Source organism: Dendrobates tinctorius, unplaced genomic scaffold, assembly GCF_039654945.1.
Source record: "Dendrobates tinctorius isolate UK_male_01 unplaced genomic scaffold, ASM3965494v1 ptg000060l, whole genome shotgun sequence".
Taxonomy (NCBI): domain Eukaryota; kingdom Metazoa; phylum Chordata; class Amphibia; order Anura; family Dendrobatidae; genus Dendrobates; species Dendrobates tinctorius.
Genome location: NW_027361728.1, coordinates 40,971,561 through 40,987,500, shown reverse-complemented (window position 1 = coordinate 40,987,500; position 15,940 = coordinate 40,971,561).

Here is a 15,940-nt window from a genome sequence, read left to right as displayed (position 1 = left end):
CAGCGTGTGGGTGTATACTGCAGAGGAGGAGCTAATCTTTTTGCATTCACTTAGTGTCAGCCTCCTAGTGGCAGGAGCATAACACCATTCATGCTTACTAGAGCACGCCGAAGATACTCAGATAACACTCGAGCATGCTTGGCTAACACGCAAAGTTATACTCTGCAAATTGAATGTCACTTATTATGCTCTGGGATGTCAATACACCCATGAGCATATTAAACATACAACGTAAAAAAAGAAAAAAACATACTCACTAGTCACAAGTCCGGTCTCTCTGCTGCTCATTGAATGCATTCTGGTCTCAAAGCCACCTCTTTTATGTGTTGTAAGCTGCATCTCCTGGCCTGTTCATTCTAGGCTGGGACATACATCCACAACAAGGCCTCGAAGGACACTGCACACCACATGCCATGACATCAGAGATGTGCAATGTGTAGTAACCTTTGCGGTTTGATAATCAGATATCCTTACTTATATTAAACAGGTCAGAATAGCAATGGCAAAAAGAAGAGGCCCTCAGGAAAATACAGCAAACAATTAACAGCACTTGCCACCATCTGGTCCTCCTCTATCCACTGTCACATCTTTGACCTTCCAGCTGCGACCAGGCCTCAGAAGTCATATCATGACATGCAATGCACAGTGACTTCAGTGACCTCAGAGGCCTGTGCGGGTGTCCTGAGTACAAAAACAGTGCTAAAAGATACCTGTGGAGCAGGGCAGCAGCGGTGAAGATGCGTGCTTCAGAGTATCAGGACCTGAAGCACATGACTGCTGGGGACGTGGCCTAAGCTCCACAGATCTAGTAGCTGCAGGGAAACTCCTAGAAAGGTAACTACAGGACAGTGTTACCAAGGGGCATAGACAGAGACAGAAACCAGATGAAGCCAGGGTCAAAACACAAGATAGCAATACAGTACCAAAGGGTTAGACAGAATGGATAGTCAGGACGTAGCAATAGATCAGAAAACCAGAACGGGCAATAGACGGTACAATAGGGACAAACTGTAACGGAGCAACGATAGCCAAGCCAGGAGGTCAGAACCGGAGAAGACAATAGTACCAAAGCGAGAGACGGAGTACAGAGTGAGGGAACAGGCTGGGTTATACACGGGAAGCAAACAAACAAAGCCGAATACACGCACACCAGGGGTCATACACACCAGAGCAACAGTATAGCTGACAGAGAACCCTGGTAAAGAGTGAATATAAATACCCCTTCCAGATCCAGAAAGAGGCCACGAACACTTAACCCTGTGAGTGCAGGGCAAGAACCCTGTTCAAACCATGACACTACCACCCTGTGTGCACGTGTGCCACTACTAGCACTGCGAGTGTGTGTTTAGGCAAGCAGTGTAGAGTGGGAACTGCCGCTTGGCTTAGCATTTGACTCTGGGCATCCTAAGTCGCATGTGAGGATCGTACACTGTGTATCAGAGCTAGCGCAACCACCAGCTTAGACTTTCCTGGAGGTAGCTATAGGGACCCCAATTAGCATCACTATCACTATATCCCTGTGAAGCCTAACAGGGTATAGGCTTGAGTGCTCTCTTTTGTTGTACCGGTATGTGAAGTAACCGAGCACGTACTTTGCACTCTTTCCACATGGAGTGACATTTAACTCTGCTTGTTTGCGGTGGTTGCGCACAGTATCGCTCTGCCATTGTTTACAAGCTGCGGTTCCTCCATCACCACAGGGTAGACTCCGGGTTGCGATCGCACCTTTTCATAATTTATATTTGGTGCGATCCGCAAACCCTAACACCATGCAAACTGAATTTACAAAAATTTGTATTCTCAAAAATTTGAATAAATGTCAATCTCACTCAAATAAATATTCTTATTTTTAGTGTTGGATAATAAGTAATAATGACGCTAATGTAACTTTGAAATATGTGGCATTGCAGAGAAAATATAGTTGGGCCAGCTAGCTGGAGACTATAGAGAAAGACCTGGCTAGTCTAGCCACATACATAGGAAACACCTACAATCAACCACAGGGAGTGGACAAGCCAGCCTGTGGCCATTCCAGACTAGTCAGGACTTTCCTAAAATCCCCGTCCAAGAGTTTCAAACTATGTTTTTTCATACAGCCCTGCTGTGATTCATGCTGCACGTTTTTCAAGCAACATGAATCTAGTGATAGTTTATCTTTAATTTCAGTAAAGTATTTTTTTAAGCAACTTACTTAGTGATTAATAATAAAATAACTATGACTGCAGAGGCAGATCTACCATAAAGGTACTGTCACACTTAGCGATGTACCAGCGATCCCGACCAGCGATATGATGTGGTCAGGATCGCTGGTACATCGCTAAGTGGTCGCTAGCGAGCTGCCACACAGGCAGATCTCACCGGCGAGATCGCTGGGGACGAGGGTCGCTACTTACCTGTCACACTAGGCGATCCTGCGTCCTCCCGCCTGGCTCCACGCGTCGCTTGTCGTCACAGCAGGAAGCGCCGCAGGAAGCAGACGACGAGAAACAGTCCAGGACGTTCTCGCGCGATCAGCGATAACCAGCGGGGGAGCGGGTCGCTGGTAAGTATCAGACACAGCGTTATCGCTAGCAATATCGCTATAACGTCACAAGTTATAGCGATATTGCTAGCGATATCGCTTAGTGTGACAGTACCTTTAGTGCAGTCACACAGCAGTCCAACAGATAAAGGGACACTTTCACCTCCAAAACAGCAAGCAGCTTGAGTTAAAGGGACACTTCCACCTCTGAAACCGCAAGCAGCTTTTGGTACAGACACATAAAGGCCACCCCTTTATTATGAATCATCAGACTGCAAAGGGCCCCTCTACAGTTGTTGTACATCGGCTCCCTTCAGTCTGTGTCCACCCCTGCATGATTGATATAAAATATTTATTTAAAAGTAACCTGAACAATAATGGGGCCCCATCAGGATTTTGTCAGAGTGGTTTTCACAGCAAGAAAAGTGCAGTACAATCAACCCAGGAGTGATATGTATGAAGCACGACCTCTGAGTACTGGCTACCACACAACACTTTTCACTTAGAGAGTTGAAAATTCCAAAGTTCAGGATCAGCCAGAAACACCTCCAAATGTAGCCATATGAAACTGGAGGCATACAAATGTACATGCAAATCTAAGGACACCATACTATAGCTTCATACAATTCAGTGGTTGTTTGAAGCTTTAATAGCCATGTGTGCCAAAACTTTATTCTGAGTATTTGGATGAAAACTGAATTTAAAACAAAAGTATTGCATAAATGTAAGCTTTAAGTGATTGCTGATAATCCAAACTTGTTAAAAAAAAATAAATAAAAACTTTGAAAAAATTTCCAACAAACACAAGAATCCCAACCCATTTTTGTATAAGCTTTGAGGTTTATTCAGTATTTTTTGGAAACAAATTTCATGATTCCAAGTCAGATTTATGTTGTGAACATGCCATAATTTTGTATCTATAAAAACACAGCTTACTCCTCTGCTAGCCCTTACCATTTCCATATTAAATTATTAGGTAATTAGGTAAATGATATGTAGATGTAATTAAAGTCACAAATATGCATTCATTGAGTTTGTCGGAATCCATCTATCTATATATCTATCTACATATGTGTGTTTGTGAATGTAGATCGATAGATAGAAATATAAATATACATTTATGTATTTCAAAACTTGTAGATTGAAAATTGCTGCCCATAGACCAAAGAAGGTGCTTGTTCCCTTTGGATGCGTGTCGGATAGACAATTAAAGAGACCCCAGAATGACATATCTCTTCTAGCCAACATAATTAAGGTGTATTATTTGTCAGCGAGGTCAACGGTGAACAAATGTCCTGGCAAACTGAGACTGAAAGACAGGGAAGGAGCAGATAATGAAATTCAGGGATGACAAATGGCTTTCAGCCTGACACCATGGCATCTGACAGAAAAAGACACCCAAGCAAGCAGTGTGTGACTTTTACTTATCTATGGGAACACAAAGCATGTTCCTCAATGTTTAAATTTGAATAAAGAATGTATTTTTTTATGGAGGAGCTATTCAGTAGATAAAGAACTGTGCAAAAAAATATTTAAACCAAGAAAGGAACTCGGGTGGCACGGTGGCTCAGTGGTTAGCGCTGCAGCCTTGCAGCGCTAGGATCCTGGGTTTGAATCCCACCAAGGATAACATCTGCAAGGAGTTTGTATGTTCTCCCTGTGTTTGTGTGAGTTTCCTCCGGTTTCCTCCCACATTCTAAAGACATACTAATAGGGAATTTAGATTATGAGCCCCATCGGGGACAGTGATGGTAATGTGTGCAAACTGTAAAGCGCTGTGGAATATGTTAGCACTATATAAAAAACTAAAGATTATTAAAACTAACTACAGAACTTGTCTGGTTCTGTAAAAAATATTTGGTTAAACAAAATTTTGGTTTCCCCGAAGCAGCATGCAGTAATTAAATGCAAAGAAATAAGTTATTTGTCCAAAGCTGGATTGTTTTCATCTACTATGAAATCTGAACATTACCTTTACAACAGAGCAGCAGATACTTGACACTGAGTCAATAAAAAACAATACCTCAAAGACAAAAATGGTAGAAAGTTTCTAAATTAAGTGATAATACTCATGACAGGACTTGTATAAAAAAAGGTTGTATTTGGTAAAAAAAACTACAACAAGTTTAGCCTACATTGTTTAACTCAATGTAGGTGTGACGTTGGTCACTACTCACGGACTAACTGTAAAGCCCCCGTTACACACTGCGATATCGCTAGCAATATCGCTGTAAAGTCACCGATTTTGTGACGTTGCAGCGATATTGCTAGCGATATCGCTGCATGTGATACTTACCTCCGACCGGCTCCCCTGCTGGTAATCGCTGATCGCGCGAGAAGCTGCTGGACCATTCCTCGTCGGTCACTTCCTGCGGCGCTTCCTGCTGTGACGACGAGCGAAGCGTGGAGCCGGGCGGGAGGAGGCAGAATCGCCGCATCTGACGGGTAAGTAGCGATCCCCGTCCCCAGCGATGTCGCTGGTGAGATCTGCCTGAGTGGCAGCTCACTAGCGACCACCTAGCGATGCACCAGTGATCCTGACCGCGTCATATCGCTGGTCGGGATCGCTGGTGCATCGCTAGGTGTAACGGTACCCTAAGGCAGAGTGGTCAAGAGGTTCAAGGTCAAAAGTCTGGATGGTACATCATAAACAGAAGGAAGAGATAAAGGTGTAGTCAGGTTACGTTTTGAGGTCAGAATACCAAGAGAATAGCGAATCAGAGCAGAAGGGGTTAAACAGACGGATGGTCAAAATGAGGTCCAAGGTCAGGCAATGAAAGATCTATCAACAGAACACAAGGCACAGAGAGAAAAACCACACAGTAGCTGAATATACATCTGGCAGAGGTCTGGGAGTAACAGCCCAGTTACGTAGCCTGGCAATCACTTGGGACACTGAACACCTGAAGACAGCTAGTGCCTCCCAGTCTTAAGGCCCTGTCACACTAAGCGAGATCGCTAGCGAGATCACTGCTGAGTCATTAGTTTTGTGACGTTATAGCGATCTCACAGGTGAGATCGCTATGTTTGACAGTGAGCAGCGACCAGCCCCCCTGCCAGGTATCGCTGATCGTGCCCGAAATGTCTGGACATTTTTTTGGTCGCTCATGTCCCGCAGCGTCGCTTGTATCGTCACGTTTGACACCTAGTCCAACAACCTCGTTAGCGACTCATAATCAAGATAAAGGCGTGGATTTGCGTTCCCGTTTCCACACCTCCCTCTGCTCCGATTGGTAGTCACTACAGCATCCTGATTGGCGGGCTTCCTTTTAAAGAAGCTACACAAGCGCAAATAGGACACAGCTGATCGCTACTAGGTTCTGCTAGCCAAAAGACTATCTGGAATCACAGCCCGTGAACGCTATTTGGACAGCCGGTGAACGCTAATAGGACACCGCTGATCGCAACTAGGTTCTGCTAGACAAAATACTACGTGTTCAGGAACAATGAAATGAAGCGCTAGTGTGTCAACTTCTTTTACATGCAAGGTCGCCAATCAGGACGCGGTAGTGTCCACCAATCAGAGCAGAGAGGGCGTGAAAAAAGGGAGCGCAATCCACGACTGTGTAAATACTGCGTCACATAGTACATCCCTCATTGAGGTGTGAATCGTCAATGGAACACGCAATGTGACAGGGTCCCAACGACCACCGACATCGTAAAAAAAGGTCGCTATTATGACACGTGACACGCCAGATCGTTGCTCCGTCATTAGACAGATTGGACTGTTTGACATCTCAATAGCGATCACATAACGATGCAGCAACGATCCCTGTCATGTTGTATCGCTGTCGAGATCGTTGTAGCATCGCTAGGTGTGACGGGAGCTTTAGCTTGGATGGTTAAGCTTTCAATCAACACACTGACAGCTCAGAACACCCCTGCACCAGCCTGGATGACTGAGATGTCAATCAAAGTACTGACAGCTTCAGCACACCCCTTTACCAGATTTAAAGGCTGAGTTTTCAATAACTGCATCCCAGACACACTGAGGGGTGGATATTCAGTCTAATTTTTTGTGTAAAATAACTTCCCATGGGGAAAGAGTTGAAATTAACGTAGGTTATGGCACATGTAGCCATGTAACTCAAGCCTTACACATTAACGGGGTTGTCCACTACTTGAACAACCCCATCACAATCACCATGTTCCCCCTTAAAAAATAATGTCACCTATACTCACATCCAGCGTGGGCTCCATTCCATCAGTGTTGGTGCTGGCTCTCCCTGCGCTCATGTGACATTGCTATGTCCAGTGGCTGTTTCAATCTCCCATCCTTTGGATAAATTAGACATTCGCAGATAGTGAGCGAGCAGCCACAGGTCTAACTTCCTCCAGATATCAAGTACATCTGAAATAGGGGAAAGCAAAGTGGAATGCCTCCCACACCAGAGGTGAGTATAGATGTTATTATTTTATAAGGGGGAAACATGGTGTTAAGAAGGGGTTACCGAGTACTGGACAACCCCTTTAACCTAGGAACCTATGCATACAAGATACTAATGTATAGCGTTCACTGATAGAACATACAAAATATTTTATCCAGCTGCTTTACCCAATGCTGGCTCCTTTAATTCCCAAAATATGGGCACTTGTTGTAATTATATATGTCATTCTCATTTGTTCGAGAATTAACCAACAGCAGGCAAATAACTGTCCACTTTACAAATGATACACAATTCTAGAGGTCTGTGCTTAGCAGTTCATTAAATCACACTGAGCTGACTAATCTTTTGTTGAATTTATCAGGCACAAAAATGCTCAAGATTTTTTTTTCTTTCTCGCACAAACCTGCACGTTGCGGTGCCTGTATGTCACCTCGTCATTATCATAAAGGTGCAATTTGCATAGTCTGTTCCTGTTTTCTTGCTTTACATCAGTCACTGGAAAAAACTGCCACCACAGGCCATCATTAACCTTCCAAATATGCCTCAAAACAAATAGTACAAGAGCTCACTAATTTGAAGATCAAAAAGCCACTTGTCCATTATATAATTGGAATGAAAGGCAAAATGTAGCAGTTCTGAAGAGCACAGTAATTACTAGCTGTTAATTGCTCTCTTGTGGTGGCTCACTTTTAATTAAAAAGAACAGCTCGTTGCAGGCCGATAAGCAATAGCGGAGACCACTGGTTTAATCAACAAAGCAAAAAAATGATTCTGCCGCAGCCAACACCAGCTTGAGAAATCTTCAGATGTCCAATTGAGATTAAAAACTGTCTGTTTAGTGCAGTCAGATTTTATTTTAACCAAGGAAATGACTATTTGAAGTCTTCCAAAGTGAGTGTCCCCATCACATCCCCGCTGGTGCAGTTGGGACTAATCACTGGCTTGTGGTTGTGATCATTCAAGTAAAGAAATTTAGCTACTTTCCTCTTGACTTCATCATTCTTTGGTAATTGGCCTGTCTGAGGTGAGCACTTCTATTTTTTTATTATTTAGGAGTGCTTTAAAGTGTGGAAGGGCCACAGACTGTGCACTTAATTAATGTTCATATTTCATGCAGTCAAAGTGAATTTCATTATAGAACAAACTAATTCTTCCTATGTTCATATCCACTGACATATTCTAGAGTCACTGCTGCCTACTGTCAAGATGTACTATGTGTATTACAATCATGCTATTGTTGTCTGACTCACAATTTTGCTGAATCAACAAGATAATAAAACAGCCAGAGAGAATATATTATAACCATTTATAAGACTTTTCAACCAATAAAGTGTGTAAGAAAAAGTTATTCTCACTGTATTTTAAAGTTCAATTCAGTACCTCCTCCAATTGATGCTGTTCCTCTGAGTCTGGAAGAGTTCTTTTTCTTCGGTTCCCCTGCATTCCAAACTTATGCCCTTCGGTAATTATTGAGCAAATTTTCCCTTTAGCATGTCTTTTGTGGTAAATGCCAGGTTGGTTGAAGGGAGAATTTGCATCACTATTACTGGGGAGATGGCAAAAATTTGGAATGATGGGGACAGAAAATAGAAGAAAAACTGTTCAAAAATCAGTTGAGTAGCACCTATTTGAGGAGGTACTCAGTTTAAATTTAAAAAAATCCAATGAAAGGTTCTTCTTTAACTAAAAACTCAGTGTCCCCCAATCATTTGCTTGTCATCACCCTTGTCTGCTTGACACACCAGAGCAGTTTGCGGAACAGCCAGCTGATTTTATTTCAATAGCTGAGCCGGCCTCCATCTGTAATGGCCGCTGAATAAACAGAGAAGAGGGCTGGCTTTAAGAATACCTCTCATTTATATATCGGTATTCTTTAAAGAGAACCTGTCATGAACCTGTCAAAACACTTTAAAGCATTCTAAAGTTGCCCGATACCTGCAATGAAAGCCCTGCTGTTGGGAGGAAATTAACTTTATTCTTCCGGGAAGCCTTCAGCTTTTAGTCATTGGGGTACATTTGGCGCAGCTTCAGTCAATGCCCCAGTCAGTGTAACCATGCCCCAGTACTGACTGACAGCCGGCCCAGCACTAAAGTCAACTGTCAGTGCCAGGGAGAGGTTACAGATGCCACCCACTGTGCACTGAGTGGTGATTGAATCCTTGCCGGCCACACCCCTATGCCTGAAAGCTGGAGGCTGTATGGAGGAATAAAGTTAATTTCCCCCCCCCGTGTCGGGGCTCTCAGTATGGTGGCCACACAGCTTCAGAACCCTATAAACCCCATATCTGCAGGTTAATAGCGTTTTTTTTACATGACAGGTTCCTTTTACGTAGGAGACATTACCAGTCTATCACCTTCTATTTTTTTTTTTCTTTCTAACTTATTATATATAACTTGGCAAAAAGTAAGAGCCAACTGTATGGGAGTTTGACTGCAAAATGGGACTATACAAAGTTTATATGTAGACTGGTACCATGGAGACACACAACTGTATAAAAGCCATAGATACAAAAAGTTAGGTTATCAGTCACAACTATCTGCAGTTTTTTTTCTTTTAAATCAATTGAAGCAATACAAAATAATATTTGATTTTAATATTTATATCAATGTTAGTGTAAATACTTGGTATATTCCTACCATCAAGCAAGCAATAATCTATCAATTGTAAAGTATAATAAATACTACCGTAATTCATTTTATTGTATGGAAGCATAATCATGATAATAGAAACTGCCATTATTAAAACACATAACGTAATTGTCATGGGACACATCCATTATCCCCACTGATGTTTCAATTAAGACTTGTAAAATACAAATATATAAAGCCCCGAGCATCTATGTAATATGAAATACTAGATCAGTGTCAGTTCTGCTGACACAGTAAGAAAGGCAGATGTATCTTCACAGAGAAAACATTACACACATTAATAGCCACAAGCATCGCCCCAGGCCATTGTCCCCAATGTGCGCTGAATTAGTTATTGTTCACACATTATACTACCAGAGCAAATTTACTCATTCCCATTTATGTGGGCAATAGTACTAAATTACTAATTAAATGGAAAGAAATGTTGAGGAAAATTTGATGGCTTACTTCACTACTCAGCTGTGTATTTGATCAATAGAGCAGAATGATCTATTAGTACAATTGGTAAAAATGTGAATAAATGACAGAGATAGATAGATGGATGGATGGATGGATGGATGGATGGATGGATAGATAGATAGATAGAAAATAGATAGATAATAGACATATAGGTAGATAGATAGATAATAGATAGATAATAGATAGACAGATAGATAAATAGATAGATGATATTTAGATAGATAGATAGATATATAATCGATAGGTAGATATATAGATAAATAGATAGATGATAGATAGATAGATACAGTATATAATCGATAGGTAGATAGATAGATAGATAAATAGATAGATAGATAAATAGATAGATGATAGATAGATAGATAATCGATTGGTAGATAGATAGATAGATAGATAGATAGATAGATAGATAGATAGATATAATAGATACCAAGTACAACAGTCTAATATATAGCATATAAAGGTGCATTTAGACTGGGCAACCTGCTGCATTAAATGACGGACAATTGGATTCATGGAAGCTTACTGGAGCACATTTGATACCCCATTCATAAAGGCCAACCACTCTTCCATTGGTAAAGAACGATCATTAATACAATTATTCTGTGCTCGTAGATTGTTATTGTTCTCAGCAGCACATGACATATTTACACCGGACGATGGACTGTCGAGGACAATGACTTTTAAGCATGCTTAGAAATCAATTCATCTGACGGATGAACATTTTGCTCTTTTGTAGGGTGATCGGCAGCCTGTTATGACTGCATGATTATTAGGAAAAATGCGTTCCAGGAAGCGCTCATTCCCAATAACCAGCTTATTTAGATGCACCCTAACTATTACTTTATCATCTCTGTCCTCTGAAATCAAAATCATCTAGTTATTGAATTTAAACTACCTCATTTATTACTCTACAACATCAGGGGAAAGGGTGAGAGAACCATACACATCAAATGATCCACTGATCATGCCAAAATTGTAGGCTTTGGCCACCTTTCATCTAAGTCTGAAATAGCATCCAAAACTACATCAGTTATTATTATAATAGCAAAATAAAAGGAAATTTCCAGAAAATACATTTTGCCAATGGTATTTGTAGAACAGAAAGTAAAGATGGACAGGTTTTGCTGGATTGTATACATACAAGTGCTTCTCAGTAAATTAGAATTTAATCAAAAAGTTCATTTCAGTTCTTCAATACAAAAAGTGAAACTCATATATTTCATGACATCATTACAAACAGAGTGATCTATTTCAAGAGTTTATTACTGTTAATGTTGATGATTATGGTAACAGCCAATGAAAACCCAAAAGTCATTATCTCAGTAAATTAGTATACTTTATAACATCAGCTTGAAAATTGATTTTAAAATCCGAACTGTTGGCCTACTAAAATGTATGTTCAGTAAATGTGCTCAATACTTGGTCAGGGCTCCTTTTTGCATCAATGCGGATTGGCATGGAGGCGGTCAGCCTCTGGCACTGCTGAGGTGTTATGGAAGCCCAGGTGGCTTTGATAGCAGCCTTCAGCTCGTCTACATTGTTGGGTCAGGTGTCTCTCATCTTTCTCTTGACAGTACCCCATAGATTCTCGATGGGGTTAAGGTCAGGCGAGTTTACTGGCCAATCAAGCACAGTGATACTGTTGCTTTTAAACCAGGTATTGGTACTTTTGGCAGTGTGGACAGGTGCCAAGTTCTGCAGGAGAATGAAATTTCCATCTTCAAAAAGCTTGTTGGCAGAGGGAAGCATAAAGTGCTCTAAAATTTCCTGGTAGATGGCTGCGCTGACTTTGGTTTTGATAAAACACAGTGGACCTACACCAGCAGATGACATGGCTCGCTAAAACATCACTGATTGTGGAAACTTCACATTAGACCTCAAGCAGCTTGGATTGTGGCCTCTCCACTCTTCGTCCAGACTCTGAGACCTTGATTTTCAAGTGAAATGCAAAATTTACTTTCATCTGAAAACAACACCTTGGACGACTGAGCAACAGTCCAGTTCTTTTTCTCCTTAGCACAGGTAAGACGCTTCTGGAGTTGTCTATTGGTCATGAGTGGCTTGGCTGAAGGAATGTGACACTTGTAGCTCATGTCTTGGATGCATCTGTGTGTGGTGGCTCTTGAAGGAATGACTCCAGCAGTCCACTCCTTGTGAATCTCCCCCCAATTTTTGAATGGCCTTTCTTAACAATCCTTTCATGGCTGTGGTTATCCCGGTTGCTTGTGCACCTTTTTCTACCACATTTTTTCCTTCCACTCAACGTTCTATTAATATGCTTGGATACAGCACTCTGTGAACAGCCAGCTTCTTTAGCAATGACATTTTGTGGCTTACCCTCCTTGTGGAGTGTGTCAATGACTGCCTTCTAGACATCTGTTAAGTCAGCAGTCTTCACCATGATTTTGGAGCCTACTAAAACAGAACAAGGGACCTTTTTAAACACTTAGGAAGCCTTTGCAGGTGTTTTTTGTCAATTATTCTAATTTACTTTTAGGTTTTCATTGGCTGTAAGCCATAATCATCAACATTAACAGATGTTTGTTATGAAGCTATATAATATATGAGTTTCACTTTTTGTATTGAAGAACTGAAATAAATTAACTTTTTGATGATATTCTATTTTGTAAGAAGCACCTGTATATGTATGCTATTTTTCTAGGGAATTACAAAATTTTAATGAACATTTCCATGAAGTAATAGCATTACAGAACTTAAATTTGGTGGTGCTGTTATATGGGTTTGTGTGCCATACTGCTTTGTGGAAGAGATGTTGTTTCTTAAAGGGGTCGGCCACTCACAAACTGACCAACACTTCTGTCCATAAAATGGCTGCTGATGGAGGAGCATGTGACCAGACCTGTCCCTCAGCTTTCACCAATAGAACATCAGCTTTCCTATGTGAGGTGTTTCACAATTGGTGGAGGCTGATGGACAGGTCTGGTCATATGTGTTAAGGATGGCGGAACGCACTAAATATTAAATAATGTAAAGTGCGTTCGCCACCTGGGGTCCACAGTGCAGAAGGTGTTAACACTGCTGCTAGATAATGGCGGACGTACAATATGGCGGTATAACGCACGCGGGTTGAACGTCACCCGGGTGCGCTGAGCGATCTCTATTCACAGAGGCGCCTAAGTGCTAAACACAAAAGGCTGAGCCTGTTAACGTCACAGGTCTCAGAGAAGTGCACGTACGGTATATGGTCACAGGAGTTGGGCCCTAGGCAGAGGGTCAGCGTCTGTCTAGACCTATCGTGCGTGCGGCGTCGCTACTGCGGACGCCAAGAGGAGTTGCAGACTGCAGCGCCGCGACAGACACTGCCGCTAATCGACAATGCCCGGTAGCAGGCGCACTGTCGGACGCTAGCACTGTGGAGGATGCTATTGTGGCTGTAGCTTGCCACTGGCTGGCCCTGACTTTAAACCTAAGTCCCTATACACACTCGTAATATCAGAGGGAGGGGATCTTAATGAGTCATTCGCAGGTACATGCATCCATCATCATTCACACAGTTAGCCACTAGAGTTTATACTAGCGCATGGCCGAGCGGCCATGCAAACCTTTTATAGCCAGGACCTTCCGGAAGCTTCCAGATCCCGGAGATGGACCAATCAGATCACGAGAAGGACCTGGGCATGTGACTCCCGTGCAGCTGTGCAGCTGCAGGAACCCGAAGCCTAACAATATGTTCCTCTACCAGCAGCCATAGTATGCTGTTGTGAGTTCATTTTCCCCTTCATTACTGAGGCCCGAGGAACTCCCTCTTCTGGTAAAGAAAGGTAGTGAGCCTGATTATCAAACACCTGAGGCTGATGATGATGACTGGCTGAGTGGAGTTACTGACTGGATATAAGGCTGCCGACGCCCTTCTGCCCTGCGGGTGATTTCTCTGTGGGATCCTTGGAGACCAGTCTGAATTCCTGCTCCTCTAAAGCTAAGTTTGCTGCTCGGCCTTTTGCTTTGGTGCTTTGACTTTGTTTTGCTTTGTTTTTCTGGATTTCTGCCATTCCCTGCTGGGGTGTGCTGAATTCATTTAGCTCTGTCTTCTGAAAATACCTGTGTGCTGATTTAGTTTTTGAAGCCTAGCTGCTTCAGGGCCTTTTTCAAATCAGCTTGTTGGCTTATGTCTTTGATAGGGTTTTGGCAGATTGCAGACAGCAGCCTTCCTGTCCTTTCCTATGTAGGTAGTTTTGGGCCCCGTCTTTGCTCAGTCTATCTTTCTGTCTGTGTTAGTATTTTCATCTTGCTTCACCGTCATTATATGTTGGGGGCTGCCTATTGCTTTGGGGTCTGCTCTGGGGCAGTTTAGATTTCCCCTTTCTTTCTTTAGGCCTATGTAATTCTCTGGCTGTGATCGAGGGGTCTAGGGCATCGTAGGAACCCCCCACGGCTACTGCTAGTTGTGTTGATAGGTTCAGGGGTCTGCAATCTGATAGTTGCCAACTTCTCTGGTTTTCTGGACTTAGCTTGTATTTCTGCTTTTGCCTCCTACGGTGACTCATTCATAACAGAATCACCCGCCATACCGCAGATCCTAGGGTACTCAATAGCAGGAAAGAATTATTTTTTGCCTTGAAGCCTAACTCGTCAGGGAGCTCCGCGCAACAGGTTAAAATTGTCATCTCTTTGCTGCGTGGCGATCCCCAGGATTGGGCGTTTTCTTTGAAACCAGATGATCCTATTCTGACTAATGTGAACGCATTCTTTCAAGCTTTGGGGTTGTTGTATGACGAACCTAATGCCATTAATCAGGCTGAAAAGACCCTGCTGGCATTGAGCCAGGGTCGTAATTCTGCAGAATTGTACTGTCAAAAATTCCGAAAGTGGGCAGTACTTACTGCCTGGAATGATAATGCCTTGGCTGCTCTCTTTCGGAAGGGGTTGTCAGAAGCCGTAAAAGATACTATGGTGGGATTTCCTGTTCCCTCTGGTCTTGAGGATTCTATGTCATTAGCCATTCAGGTTGATCAGCGTTTGCGCGAACGCAAAGCTGCACGAGAGGTGTTGCCACCTGTTGAACAAATGTCTGAACCTATGCAATGTGATAGAGTTTTTTCCAGAGAGCAGCGTCAGGAGTTCAGAAGGCGTAATAAGTTGTGTTTTTTCTGTGGAGATGCCTCGCATATTATTTCTGTCTGTCCTAAACGAGAGAAACGCTTTGCACACACGTTTTCTGTTGGGGGTGTTCAACCTAAGTTTCTTCTGGCTATTACTCTGATCTGCTCCCTGTCCACATTTTCCGCCAAGGCTTTTGTGGATTCGAGAGCAGCCCTAAACCTAATGGACTTGGATTTTGCTAAACGTTGTGGATTTCCGATGACACCTCTGCAGACGCCTATCCCTTTGAGGGGAATTGATGCTACTCCTTTGGCTAAAAATAAACCCCAGTTTTGGACCCAGGTGGTAATGCGGGTCGCCCCAGACCATCAAGAAAATTGCAGATTTTTGGTGTTGCATAATCTGCATGATACTATTGTTCTGGGGTTTCCCTGGTTACAGATTCATAATCCAGTTTTGGATTGGAAATCTATGTCTGTGGTGAGTTGGGGTTGTCGGTGTGCCTTTAGTGAGGCTCCGGTGTTTTCCACCTCTCCTCAGTTGCATGATGTTCCTGATTATTTGGCGGACTTTTATGATGTATTTAGTGAGAATGAGTCTGCATCTCTGCCTCCTCATAGGAGTTATGACTGTGCAATTGAACTGAGCCCGGGGTGTAAATTTCCCAAGGGTCGGCTCTTCAATTTATCTGTACCCGAGCACGAGGCTATGCAATCCTATATTAAGGAGGCGTTGGAGAAAGGTCATATTAGACCATCCTCGTCACCCTTAGGTGCCGGGTTTTTTTTTGTAGCCAAAAAGGATGGATCATTAAGACCTTGTATTGATTATCGTGCCCTCAACAAAATTACTGTTAAAT